The following is a 13,971-nucleotide window of genomic DNA, read 5'->3' as shown; positions in this document are numbered from 1 at the left end:
AGTTGTTATGTACACTATACAGTACACATACTGTAGCATATTCTTGGATGCCACCTTGACATCTCTGATCTGCTTGCCTCCATTAATGAATGCTAGAACATTGGTTGCCAGGATTAGCTCTTTGTATCTAGTCTCTTAATAATTGCATAACGGTGCAAGTCATAAATGTTCATTATATTCATACTTAGTCGGTGATGCAATGATTCGCTGTCTTGCTAGATTCACCAGAGGGCCTGTTGCATTTATTTTTACAGAAAACCACGGCAATATAGGTCTACTCTCAGGAAAAAAGGTGCTATCTAGAACCTAAAAGGATTCTTCCGCTGTCCCCATAGAAGAACCCTTTTTGTTTCCATGTTGTGTTGTCATGTGTTGCTGCCTTGCTATGTTATTGTCTTAGGTCTCTCTTTATGTAGTGTTGTGTTGTCTCTCTTTTTGTGAAGTGTGTTTTGTCCTATATTTATATTGTATTTATTTTATTTTTTAAATCCCAGGCCCCGTCCCCACAGGAGCCTTTTGCCTTTTGGTAGGCTGTCATTGTAAATAACACTTTGTTCTTAACTGACTTGCGTAGTTAAATAAAGGTTAAATAATAAATAATACAAATTAAAATTGGATCAAGGAGATCTTGGTAGTTATTTTCATCATCTGAGGCAGACACTTGAAAATCGCAACCCTGGCGTTGCAAACACCATGCTGGCGTTGCAAACACCATGCTCTACCAACTGAGCCACGGGGAAGGCCAGTATGTATAACACACCATGCTGGCGTTGTAAACACCATGCTCTACCAACTGAGCCACGGGGAAGGCCAGTATGTATAACACACCATGCTGGCGTTGTAAACACCATGCTCTACCAACTGAGCCACAGGGAAGGCCAGTATAACACACCATGCTGGCGTTGTAAACACCATGCTCTACCAACTGAGCCACGGGGAAGGCCAGTATGTATAACACACCATGCTGGCGTTGTAAACACCATGCTCTACCAACTGAGCCACGGGGAAGGCCAGTATGTATAACACACCATGCTGGCGTTGTAAACACCATGCTCTACCAACTGAGCCACGGGGAAGGGCCAGTATGTATAACACACCATGCTGGTGTTGTAAACACCATGCTCTACCAACTGAGCCACGGGGAAGGCCAGTATGTATAACACACCATGCTGGTGTTGTAAACACCATGCTCTACCAACTGAGCCACGGGGAAGGGCCAGTATGTATAACACACCATGCTGGCGTTGTAAACACCATGCTCTACCAACTGAGCCACGGGGAAGGGCCAGTATGTATAACACACCATGCTGGCGTTGTAAACACCATGCTCTACCAACTGAGCCACGGGGAAGGGCCAGTATGTATAACACACCATGCTGGCGTTGTAAACACCATGCTCTACCAACTGAGCCACGGGGAAGGGCCAGTATGTATAACACACCATGCTGGCGTTGCAAACACCATGCTCTACCAACTGAGCCACGGGTAAGACCAGTATGTATAACACACCATGCTGGCGTTGTAAACACCATGCTCTACCAACTGAGCCACGGGGAAGACCAGTATGTATAACACACCATGCTGGTGTTGTAAACACCATGCTCTACCAACTGAGCCACGGGGAAGACCAGTATGTATAACACACCATGCTGGTGTTGTAAACACCATGCTCTACCAACTGAGCCACGGGGAAGACCAGTATGTATAACACACCATGCTGGCGTTGTAAACACCATGCTCTACCAACTGAGCCACGGGGAAGGCCAGTATGTATAACACACCATGCTGGCGTTGTAAACACCATGCTCTACCAACTGAGCCACGGGAAGGGCCAGTATGTATAACACACCATGCTGGTGTTGTAAACACCATGCTCTACCAACTGAGCCACGGGGAAGGCCAGTATATATAACACACCATGCTGGTGTTGTAAACACCATGCTCTACCAACTGAGCCACGGGGAAGGGCCAGTATGTATAACACACCATGCTGGTGTTGTAAACACCATGCTCTACCAACTGAGCCACGGGGAAGGGCCAGTATGTATAACACACCATGCTGGCGTTGTAAACACCATGCTCTACCAACTGAGCCACGGGGAAGGGCCAGTATGTATAACACACCATGCTGGTGTTGTAAACACCATGCTCTACCAACTGAGCCACGGGGAAGGCCAGTATGTATAACACACCATGCTGGTGTTGTAAACACCATGCTCTACCAACTGAGCCACGGGGAAGGCCAGTATGTATAACACACCATGCTGGCGTTGTAAACACCATGCTCTACCAACTGAGCCACGGGGAAGACCAGTATGTATAACACACCATGCTGGCGTTGTAAACACCATGCTCTACCAACTGAGCCACGGGGAAGACCAGTATGTATAACACACCATGCTGGCGTTGTAAACACCATGCTCTACCAACTGAGCCACGGGGAAGGCCAGTATATATAACACACCATGCTGGCGTTGTAAACACCATGCTCTACCAACTGAGCCACGGGGAAGGCCAGTATGTATAACCCACCATGCTGGTGTTGTAAACACCATGCTCTACCAACTGAGCCACGGGAAGGCCAGTATATATAACACACCATGCTGGTGTTGTAAACACCATGCTCTACCAACTGAGCCACGGGGAAGGGCCAGTATAACACACCATGCTGGCGTTGTAAACACCATGCTCTACCAACTGAGCCACGGGGAAGGCCAGTATGTATAACACACCATGCTGGTGTTGTAAACACCATGCTCTACCAACTGAGCCACGGGGAAGGGCCAGTATAACACACCATGCTGGCGTTGTAAACACCATGCTCTACCAACTGAGCCACGGGGAAGGGCCAGTATGTATAACACACCATGCTGGTGTTGTAAACACCATGCTCTACCAACTGAGCCACGGGGAAGGCCAGTATATATAACACACCATGCTGGCGTTGTAAACACCATGCTCTACCAACTGAGCCACGGGGAAGGCCAGTATGTATAACACACCATGCTGGCGTTGTAAACACCATGCTCTACCAACTGAGCCACGGGGAAGAGCCAGTATGTATAACACACCATGCTGGCGTTGTAAACACCATGCTCTACCAACTGAGCCACGGGGAAGGCCAGTATTAAACACACCATGCTGGTGTTGTAAACACCATGCTCTACCAACTGAGCCACGGGGAAGAGCCAGTATAACACACCATGCTGGCGTTGTAAACACCATGCTCTACCAACTGAGCCACGGGGAAGGCCAGTATAACACACCATGCTGGTGTTGTAAACACCATGCTCTACCAACTGAGCCACGGGGAAGGGCCAGTATAACACACCATGCTGGCGTTGTAAACACCATGCTCTACCAACTGAGCCACGGGGAAGGCCAGTATGTATAACACACCATGCTGGTGTTGTAAACACCATGCTCTACCAACTGAGCCATGGGGAAGGCGATGTGTTTGTTCAGTTTTTTTTACTTTAGTGAGCGAGTGCGTGCTGTGGGAAAATGTGACACAACTATAATTTGATCAGGAATTGAAATGTTAATTAGATCTTGAGGTAGAGGAAATGTGAATACTGCCTATGTAAGAGAGCTTTTGGGGAAAGAAATTGCATGGCGACAGTCTGGGGTTGAGAGGAGAGTAGGTGTTGTTGGAACAGGAAATAAGCAGCATCCTGTTTATCAGCAGTTAGGGGAATACTGAGGAAATGTGTTTTGTATACTTAGAAAAACAGTGAATGTTGGAAAAGGAACAGTATTTTCTACCCAGATAACTAATATCTGCACACTTAAAATACATCAAATAGAATATAAAAAGTGCACTAGCCAAACAATGAGCCATCTGGAACTCTGTACTGTTGGGGCCTTTGTAGAGATTGTTTGCTTACAGTCCTACTGTGCTCTGAGACTAAGATAAACATCTGGCAGGATGGGAGGGTTCTCTTTCCTTTTCATTCTCACTCTAGGATAGGGGTTCTCATTCTCTTTCATTCTGTTTCATTTTCATTCATTCACTCATTGTCTGTCTGTCTGTCTGTCTGTCTGTCTGTCTGTCTGTCTGTCTGTCTGTCTGTCTGTCTGTCTGTCTGTCTGTCTGTCTGTCTGTCTGTCTGTCTGTCTGTCTGTCTGTCTCTCTCTCTCTCTCTCTCTCTCTCTCTCTCTCTCTCTCTCTCTCTCTCTCTCTCTCTCTCTCTCTCTCTCTCTCTCTCTCTCTCTCTCTCTCTGTCCCTCTCTCTCTGTCCCTCTCTCTCTGTCTCTCTCTCTCTGTCTCTCTCTCTCTCTCTCTCTGTCTCTCTGTCTCTCTCTGTCTCTCTCTCTCTCTCTCTCTCTCTCTCTCTCTCTCTCTCTCTCTCCACACACACACAATAACATTTATTTTTATTGAACCTTTATTTAACTAGGCAAGTCAGTTAAGAACAAATTCTAATTTACAATAACAACCTACACCAGCCAAACTCGGACGACATGACTGTGACGCCGCAGTAAATGTCTATTACCAGAAAGATAAGGATCTTCTTTCAATAATTACAATATATTATGTTTGTTTTGGATTAACTTCTGAAATAAATCTTTCTTGAACCAAATATTTAGGTGCTACTGATGTGGTGGAACAGAAAGTCAAGTGTTCTTGACAATTTATCAAACTCGAATGGATTTGAAATACATAAAATAGTAAAATATATTTGTAACTGTTTTCTAGGTAACAGCAATTGTCTTTAATTTGGTAAGGTTCAGTACACATTTGGCGTTTTAGACATTTGGACTTCTGAAGAATACAAAAATATGTTTTCATGAGTTCACTCATGTTCCGTAGATTGAGACTTGAGAGAAAGAGATGGGGAGCAATTGCTCCAAAGGGAGGAGAGAGGAGAGGGACATTACCACTTTCTCCAAAAAGAGAAGTTTGTCTTTGGGAAGAAAAAGGAGTACACTGAAGGGAGGAAAGCAGAGGGCAACAGTGGAGAAACGCTCTTTCAACAAAGGTCAGACCAATTTCCCTGAAATGGTTCAAGTCAGTTTTGCCTTGTGTTGTAGTACCAGGTTGAGGACATAGAGGCCAGTGTTACCTCTATCTCTCATTGTCTCTCCTAGTCTTCCTGGCCTACAATCCCCAGCCTACAATCCCAAGTCTCCCCAGCCTACAATCCCCAGTCTCCCCAGCCTACAATCCCCAGTCTCCCCAGCCTACAATCCCCAGTCTCCCCAGCCTACAATCCCCAGTCTCCCCAGCCTACAATCCCCAGCCTACAATCCCCAGTCTCCCCAGCCTACAATCCCCAGTCTCCCCAGCCTACAATCCCCAGTCTCCCCAGTCTACAATCCTCAGTCCCCCCAGACCGACAATCCCCAGTCTTCCCAGCCTACAATCCCCAGTCTTCCCTCACAGCTGAGGGTGGAAGCAGTCTATGTGCCCCAGTGATCAGCAATAAGGAAGTAGGAGGTAACATCAACATCACTCAGAACAACACTCAGAACAACGGTAAAAACATAACTCTTCCACTTTCTTTACATGCTGTGAGGAAAAGGTTTCCTCTGACACATTATTATATTCATACTTTATTCAATCAAGTCACCTTCAGAACTGTAGGAGAATATAATATATTTTCCTATTTTGTTCAATTTCTAGATGACTCCTCCCAGGTTGCACAATGCAGTGCCACGCTAAAAGGGTAAGTTGTCAAACGTTTTACTTTGTGCGCGTGTGATGTGGTGTGGGTGTAAATTAATAGTGTTTTTGGTTAAACCATCTCTCTTTGTCCACAGTGAGTTGCGTGGTGGTCTGTCTCCAGTATCCAGAGAGACCCAGAGCGCATCAAGGAACACACACTACCACCACAATATCAAGATAAAGACAAAACAAAGAAGACAAAATACATAATGAATGATAAATACATCTGCTTAATGCATTATTATGATGCATGACATAGGAGCTAACAGGTTATTTTGCATTGCGTATTATGCAGATGAATGCACATATAATGCATTATGAAGAGGGTATTCATAGGAGGTGTTACCATAGGAGGTGTTACCATAAGAGGTGTTACCATAGGAGGTGTTACCATAGGAGTTGTTAACATAGGAGGTGTTACCATAGCCATAGGAGGTGTTACCATAGGAGGTGTTACCATAGCCATAGGAGGTGTTACCATAGGAGGTGTTTCCATAGCCATAGGAGGTGTTACCATATGAGGTGTTACCATAGGAGGTGTTACCATAGCCATAGGAGGTGTTACCATAGGAGGTGTTACCATAGGAGGTGTTACCATAGGAGGTGTTACCATAGGAGGTGTTACCATAGCCATATGAGGTGTTACCATAGGAGGTGTTACCATAGCCATAGGAGGTGTTACCATAGGAGGTGTTACCATAGCCATAGGAGGTGTTACCATAGGAGGTGTTACCATAGGAGGTGTTACCATAGCCATAGGAGGTGTTACCACAGGAGGTGTTACCGTAGCAGGTGTTACCATAGGAGGTGTTACCATAGCCATATGAGGTGTTACCATAGCCATATGAGGTGTTACCATAGGAGGTGTTACCATAGCCATAGGAGGTGTTACCATAGGAGGTGTTACCATAGGAGGTGTTACCATATGAGGTGTTACCATAGCCACAGGAGGTGTTACCACAGGAGGTGTTACCATAGGAGGTGTTACCATAGGAGGTGTTACCATAGGAGGTGTTACCATAGCCATATGAGGTGTTACCATAGGAGGTGTTACCATAGGAGGTGTTACCATAGGAATTGTTACCATAGGAGGTGTTACCATAGCCATAGGAGGTGTTACCATAGGAGGTGTTACCATAGGAGTTGTTAACATAGGAGGTGTTACCATAGCCATAGGAGCTGTTACCATAGGAGGTGTTACCATAGGATGTGTTACCATAGGAGGTGTTACCATAGCCATAGGAGGTGTTACCATAGGAGGTGTTACCATAGCCATAGGAGGTGTTACCATAGGAGGTGTTTCCATAGCCATATGAGATGTTACCATATGAGGTGTTACCATAGGAGGTGTTACCATAGCCATAGGAGGTGTTACCACAGGAGGTGTTACCACAGGAGGTGTTACCATAGGAGGTGTTACAATAGGAGGTGTTACCATAGCCATATGAGGTGTTACCATAGGAGGTGTTACCATCGCCATATGAGGTGTTACCATAGGAGGTGTTACCATAGCCATAGGAGGTGTTACCATAGGTGTTTCCATAGCCATAGGAGGTGTTACCATATGAGGTGTTACCATAGGAGGTGTTACCATAGCCATAGGAGGTGTTACCACAGGAGGTGTTACCATAGGAGGTCTTACCATAGGAGGTGTTACCATAGCCATAGGAGGTGTTACCATAGCCATAGGAGGTGTTACCATAGGAGGTGTTACCATAGGAGGTGTTACCATAGGAGGTGTTACTATAGGAGGTGTTACGATAGGAGAAGTTACCATAGGAGGTGTTTCCATAGCCATAGGAGGTGTTACCATATGAGGTGTTACCATAGGAGGTGTTACCATAGCCATAGGAGGTGTTACCACAGGAGGTGTTACTATAGGAGGTGTTACTATAGGAGGTGTTACTATAGGAGGTGTTACCATAGGAGGTGTTACCATAGGAGGTGTTACCATAGGAGGTATTACCATAGGAGGTGTTACCATAGGAGGTGTTACCATAGCCATAGGAACTGTTACCATAGGAGGTGTTACCATAGCCATAGGAGGTATTACCATAGGAGGTGTTTCCATAGCCATAGGAGGTGTTACCATATGAGGTGTTACCATAGGAGGTGTTACCATAGCCATAGGAGGTGTTACCACAGGAGGTGTTACCATAGGAGGTGTTACAATAGGAGGTGTTACCATAGCCATATGAGGTGTTACCATAGGAGGTGTTACCATAGCCATATGAGGTGTTACCATAGGAGATGTTACCATAGGAGGTGTTACCATAGGAGTTGTTACCATAGGAGGTGTTATCATAGCCGTAGGAGGTGTTACCATAGGAGGTGTTACCATAGGAGGTGTTACCATAGGAGGTGTTACCATAGCCATAGGAGGTGCTACCATAGAGGTGTTACCATAGGAGGCATTACCATAGGATGTGTTACCATTGGAGGTGTTACCATAGCCATAGGAGGTGTTACCATAGCCATAGGAGGTGTTACCATAGCCATAGGAGGTGTTGCCATAGCCATAGGAGGTGTTGCCATAGGTGGTGTTACCATAGGAGGTGTTACCATAGGAGGTGTTACCATAGCCAAAGGAGTTGTTACCATAGGAGGTGTTACCATAGGAGGTGTTACCATAGGAGGTGTTACCATAGGAGGTGTTACCATAGCCATAAGAGGTGTTGCCGTAGGAGGTGTTACCATAGGTGGTGTTACCATAGCCATAGGAGGTGTTACCATAGGAGGTGTTACCATAGGAGGTGTTACCATAGCCATACGAGGTGTTACCATAGGAGGTGTTACCATAGGAGGTGTTACCATAGGAGGTGTTACCATAGGAGGTGTTACCATTGCCATAGGAGGTGTTACCATAGGAGGTGTTACCATAGGAGGTGTTACCATAGGATGTGTTACCATAGGATGTGTTACCATAGGATGTGTTACCATAGGATGTGTTACCATAGGAGGTGTTACCATAGCCATAGGAGGTGTTGCCGTAGGAGGTGTTACCATAGGAGGTGTTACCATAGCCATAGGAGGTGTTACCATAGGAGGTGTTACCATAGGAGGTGTTACCATAGCCATAGGAGGTGTTACCATAGGAGGTGTTACCATAGGAGGTGTTACCATAGGATGTGTTACCATAGGATGTGTTAACATAGGAGGTGTTACCATAGGAGGTGTTACCATAGGAGGTGTTACCATAGGAGGTGTTACCATAGGAGGTGTTACCATAGCAGGTGTTACCATAGCAGGTGTTACCATAGCCATAGGAGGTGTTGCCATAGGTGGTGTTACCATAGGAGGTGTTACCATAGGAGGTGTTACCATAGCCATAGGAGGTGTTACCATAGGAGGTGTTTCCATAGCCATAGGAGGTGTTACCATAGGAGGTGTTACCATAGCCATAGGAGGTGTTACCATAGGTGGTGTTACCATAGGAGGTGTTACCATAGGAGGTGTTGCCATAGGAGGTGTTATCATAGGAGGTGTTGCCATAGGAGGTGTTACCATAGGAGGTGTTACCATAGGTGGTGTTACCATAGGAGGTGTTACCATAGGAGGTGTTTCCATAGCCATAGGAGGTGTTGCCGTAGGAGGTGTTACCATAGGAGGTGTTACCATAGCCATAGGAGATGTTACCATAGGAGGTGTTATCATAGCCATAGGAGGTGTTACCATAGGAGGTGTTACCATAGGAGGTGTTACCATAGCCATAGGAGGTGTTACCGTAGGAGGTGTTACCATAGGAGGTGTTACCATAGGAGGTGTTACCATAGCCATAGGAGGTGTTACCATAGGAGGTGTTACCATAGGAGGTGTTACCATAGGAGGTGTTACCATAGCCATAGGAGGTGTTGCCATAGGTGGTGTTACCATAGGAGGTGTTACCATAGGAGGTGTTACCATAGCCATAGGAGTTGTTACCATAGGAGGTGTTACCATAGCCATAGGAGGTATTACCATAGGAGGTTTTACCATAGCCATAGGAGGTGATACCATAGGTGGTGTTACCATAGGAGGTGTTACCATAGGAGGTTTTACCATAGGAGGTGTTACCATAGCCATAGGAGGTGTTACCATAGGAGGTGTTACCATAGGAGGTGTTACCATATCCATAGGAGGTGTTACCATAGAAGGTGTTACCATAGGAGGTGTTACTATAGGATGTGTTACTATAGGATGTGTTACAATAGGAGGTGTTACAATAGGAGGTGTTACCATAGGAGGTGTTACCATAGCCATAGGAGGTGTTACCATAGGAGGTGTTACCATAGGAGGTGTTACCATAGCCATAGGAGGTGTTACCGTAGGAGGTGTTACCGTAGGAGGTGTTACCATAGGAGGTGTTACCATAGGAGGTGTTACTATAGGATGTGTTGCCATAGGAGTGGTTACTATAGGAGGTGTTACAATAGGAGGTGTTACCATACGCATACGACACACAATTAATCTTCTCCTTTCCCCCTTCTCATAACCAAGTAGTGAATCGCATCTCTGCATGTCTGGCAGACAAATCAGTGTGGATGACGGATCACCACCTCAAGCTGAACCTCGGCAAGACGGAGCTGCTCTTCCTCCCGGGGAAGGACTGCCCGTTCCATGATCTCGCCGTCACAACTCGCCATCACAACTCCATTGTGTCCTCCTCCCAGAGTGCTAAGAGCCTTGGCGTGACCCTGGACAATACCCTGTCCTTCTCCACTAACATCAAGGCGGTGACCCGATCCTGTAGGTTCATGCTCTACAACATTCGCAGAGTACGACCCTGCCTCACACAGGAAGCGGCGCAGGTCCTAATCCAGGCACTTGTCATCTCCCGTCTGGATTACTGCAACTCGCTGTTGGCTGGGCTCCCTGCCTGTGCCATAAAACCCCTACAACTCATCCAGAACGCCGCAGCCCGTCTGGTGTTCAACCTTCCCAAGTTCTCTCACGTCACCCCGCTCCTCTGCACACTATCACTGGCTTCCAGTTGAAGCTCGCATCTGCTACAAGACCATGGTGCTTGCCTACGGAGCTGTGAGGGTAACGGCACCTCCGTACCTTCAGGCTCTGATCAGGCCCTACACCCAAACAAGGGCACTGCGTTCATCCACCTCTGGCCTGCTCGCCTCCCTACCTCTGCGGAAGCACAGTTCCCGCTCAGCCCAGTCAAAACTGTTCGCTGCTCAGGCACCCCAATGGTGGAACAAGCTCCCTCATGACACCAGGACAGCGGAGTCAATCACCACCTTCCGGAGACACCTGAAACCCCACCTCTTTAAGGAATACCTGGGATGGTATTAAGTAATCCTTCTAACCCCCCCCACTCTGTTCTCAGAGTGACATACAAAGGAATCAAAAGAAAAGGCAGCGCCAGCCATGACTATGGCATTGGAAGCAATGACAAGTCCTGGTGTATACAGCACCAAATGCATTTTCATCATAATGGCACTGTTATTAAATTCCCCCCCTTTAGGGACCCCTCCAAGCACAGAATAGGAGTGTATCTGGACTGGCCGGCCAGCACCCTGTCCTTCTACACGGTCTTCTCTGACACATTGACCCACATGTACACATTCCACACCACATTCACTGAGCCCCTCTATCCAGCTTTTGGACTAGCCGGCTGTTACCCTTGCTCAGTGTCTTTGTGCCAGGTAGAGTAGCCTTCTCGGTCCTGGAGGAACACCTGGGTCTCCATGACAACAGTCACACACACACCCTTCGGTTCTAACACTACCGTGTGACTTGATGGCTTTGACAGTGGTCATGACTTCAGATATGGACATTAATAAATCAGTTGTTGTGAGGAGATTACTTTATTATATTCCTGTGACTGTACATCCATGTTCTGTTATGTTAGTGCAGTTCTGTAAAATGCCTTTGACTTTGAATAGGATACATATTATTGTTAAGTGTGATCAAATCATTTGTAAATATTTGTTTGTTAAACGTGTTGCATCATACAGTAAACACAACACACACGTCTCTGTCTGTGTACAGTAGGCCAGAGTTTCTCAAGAAAAATAAAGCTTTGGTTTAGACACTCATTTCATTTTAGTATTGACTGATATTGGTCAATGTTGGTGGTGAATATTGAAGTGAATTTGGTGGATTGCCAGATAGAGGTACAAACACACAACCTTCTAGACCAGATAGAGGTATAAACACACAACCTTCTAGACCAGATAGAGGTATAAACACACAACCTTCTAGACCAGATAAAGGTATAAACACACAACCTTCTAGACCAGATAGAGGTATAAACACACAACCTTCTAGACCAGATAAAGGTATAAACACACAACCTTCTAGACCAGATAAAGGTATAAACACACAACCTTCTAGACCAGATAGAGGTATAAACACACAACCTTCTAGACCAGATAGAGGTACAAACACACAACCTTCTAGACCAGATAGAGGTATAAACACACAACCTTCTAGACCAGATAGAGGTATAAACACACAACCTTCTAGACCAGATAGAGGTATAAACACACAACCTTCTAGACCAGATAAAGGTATAAACACACAACCTTCTAGACCAGATAAAGGTATAAACACACAACCTTCTAGACCAGATAAAGGTATAAACACACAACCTTCTAGACCAGATAGAGGTATAAACACACAACCTTCTAGACCAGATAGAGGTATAAACACACAACCTTCTAGACCAGATAGAGGTATAAACACACAACCTTAATTCCTATTGATTATTTATATACATGACAGGTTAGGAGCAGAAGCAGGGAGACTGAGTAGAGGGAATATAAATGCATATACAGTCCTCATATGTATTTTGACAATAAAGCTACAATTGTACATTTGGTTCTAAACTCCAGCATTTTGGATTTGAGATCAAATATTTAATATGAGGAGACAGTATATAATGTCACCTTTTATTTGAAGGTATTTTCATGCATGTCTGTTTCACAGTTTAGAAATGAAAGCACTTTATGTATCTAGTCCCCCCATTTGAAGAAGTCATAAGTATTCTGACCAATTCACTTAGAGCAGTGTTTCCCAACTCCGGTCCCAGAGTAGTCTACTCCCAACAGCACACGTTTTGCTGTAGCCCCAGAGGTACTCGAGGACCGGAGTTGGGAAACACTGTCTTGGAGTGTATTGAAGTAGTCAAATCTTTAATATTTAGTCCCATATTCCTTACACGCAGTGACTACATGAAGTTGGTGACTCTACAAACTCTACAAAGATGCATTTGCAGTTTGTTTTGGTTGTGTTTTGGATTATGTTTTGCTCCATAGGAGCCTGAAATGTAGCCTGTTAGAAGTGAAGTAGAGTAAAACAAATGACCTACTGCTTTACCACAGACAACAGTAACACGTCGGTTATCACAAAATGAGCACAACGTTTGGTACTCAAAATAGTACAAAACCACAACCACTTATGGTTCAATGCAACTGAGATCTTCTAGACTGAAGACAGACAACAACGACAAGACACATTTCTACAAAAAGATGCCATTTATTTATTCATATTTCAAGAAGATAAGTGTAACATTTAGCATTTTTACCAGAAGAAAATACAGTACAAATCCTTTCCAGCAGAGGGAAAAAGATAAGTAGAGGAGGTAGCCTAGTGGTTAGAGACTTGGGCCAGTAACCAAAATGTTGATGGATTGAATCCCTGAGCTGACAAAGTAAGAATCTGTTGTTCTGCCCCTGAACTAGGCAGTTCACCCCACTGTTCCCCGGTAGGCCGTCATTGTAAATAAGGATTTGTTCTTAACTAACTTGCCTAGTTATATAAAGTGTAACTTTCAAAAAAGGAGAGGGGAGTCGATGAATATGGAGTCTCTGTTGGTTTTGTCTCTCACAATCCAAAGAGGGACACCAGCTTCTCCTGATCATCCAGGTCTTTCTGCACCTTCTTCCTCATGTAGAATATGAGACAGAGGGACAGAAACATGTACATTAACTTAATAATAATAATCATCTGCCATTTAGAAGATGCTTTTACCCAAAACATACATTTTACGTACGGGTGGTCCCGGGAATCAAACCCACTATCCTGGCATTGCAAGCGCCACGCTCTACAAACTGAACTACATTTAGCAACTTCCATTCAACTAAATGTTTCCATTCAACTACACACTGACTTTGCATTCAACTAAAGTAGGCAAAAACAACCACACATCACAATCATTGCAAGTAAAATGTTCAAAAACAGCAGCTATCTGAAGGGATATGTTTTCAGACAGATGTTCTAAACATAAAGGAAGGAAGTCACATGTCACATGATTCCAACTATTTAATACAACCATTGTTGAGAGACTTCCTTTCTTTCTTTGGATACTG

The 13,971-nt window shown here is 45.0% G+C and overlaps 1 long non-coding RNA gene across 1 annotated transcript; it reads left to right on the top strand.

The window, feature by feature from the left end:
• The first annotated feature begins 5,313 nt into the window (after positions 1-5,313).
• Positions 5,314-6,087, top strand: LOC123733294 (uncharacterized). The gene is made up of 3 exons (XR_006763730.1): positions 5,314-5,479; positions 5,627-5,669; positions 5,764-6,087. It is a non-coding gene; the product is annotated as an uncharacterized lncRNA (long non-coding RNA).
• Positions 6,088-13,971: the final 7,884 nt, after the last annotated feature.

The sequence above is a fragment of the Salmo salar genome, unplaced genomic scaffold, assembly GCF_905237065.1.
Source record: "Salmo salar unplaced genomic scaffold, Ssal_v3.1, whole genome shotgun sequence".
NCBI lineage: Eukaryota > Metazoa > Chordata > Actinopteri > Salmoniformes > Salmonidae > Salmo > Salmo salar.
The sequence above is the reverse complement of the archived record's forward strand: the minus strand, read 5'-3'. Positions and strand labels throughout refer to the sequence as shown.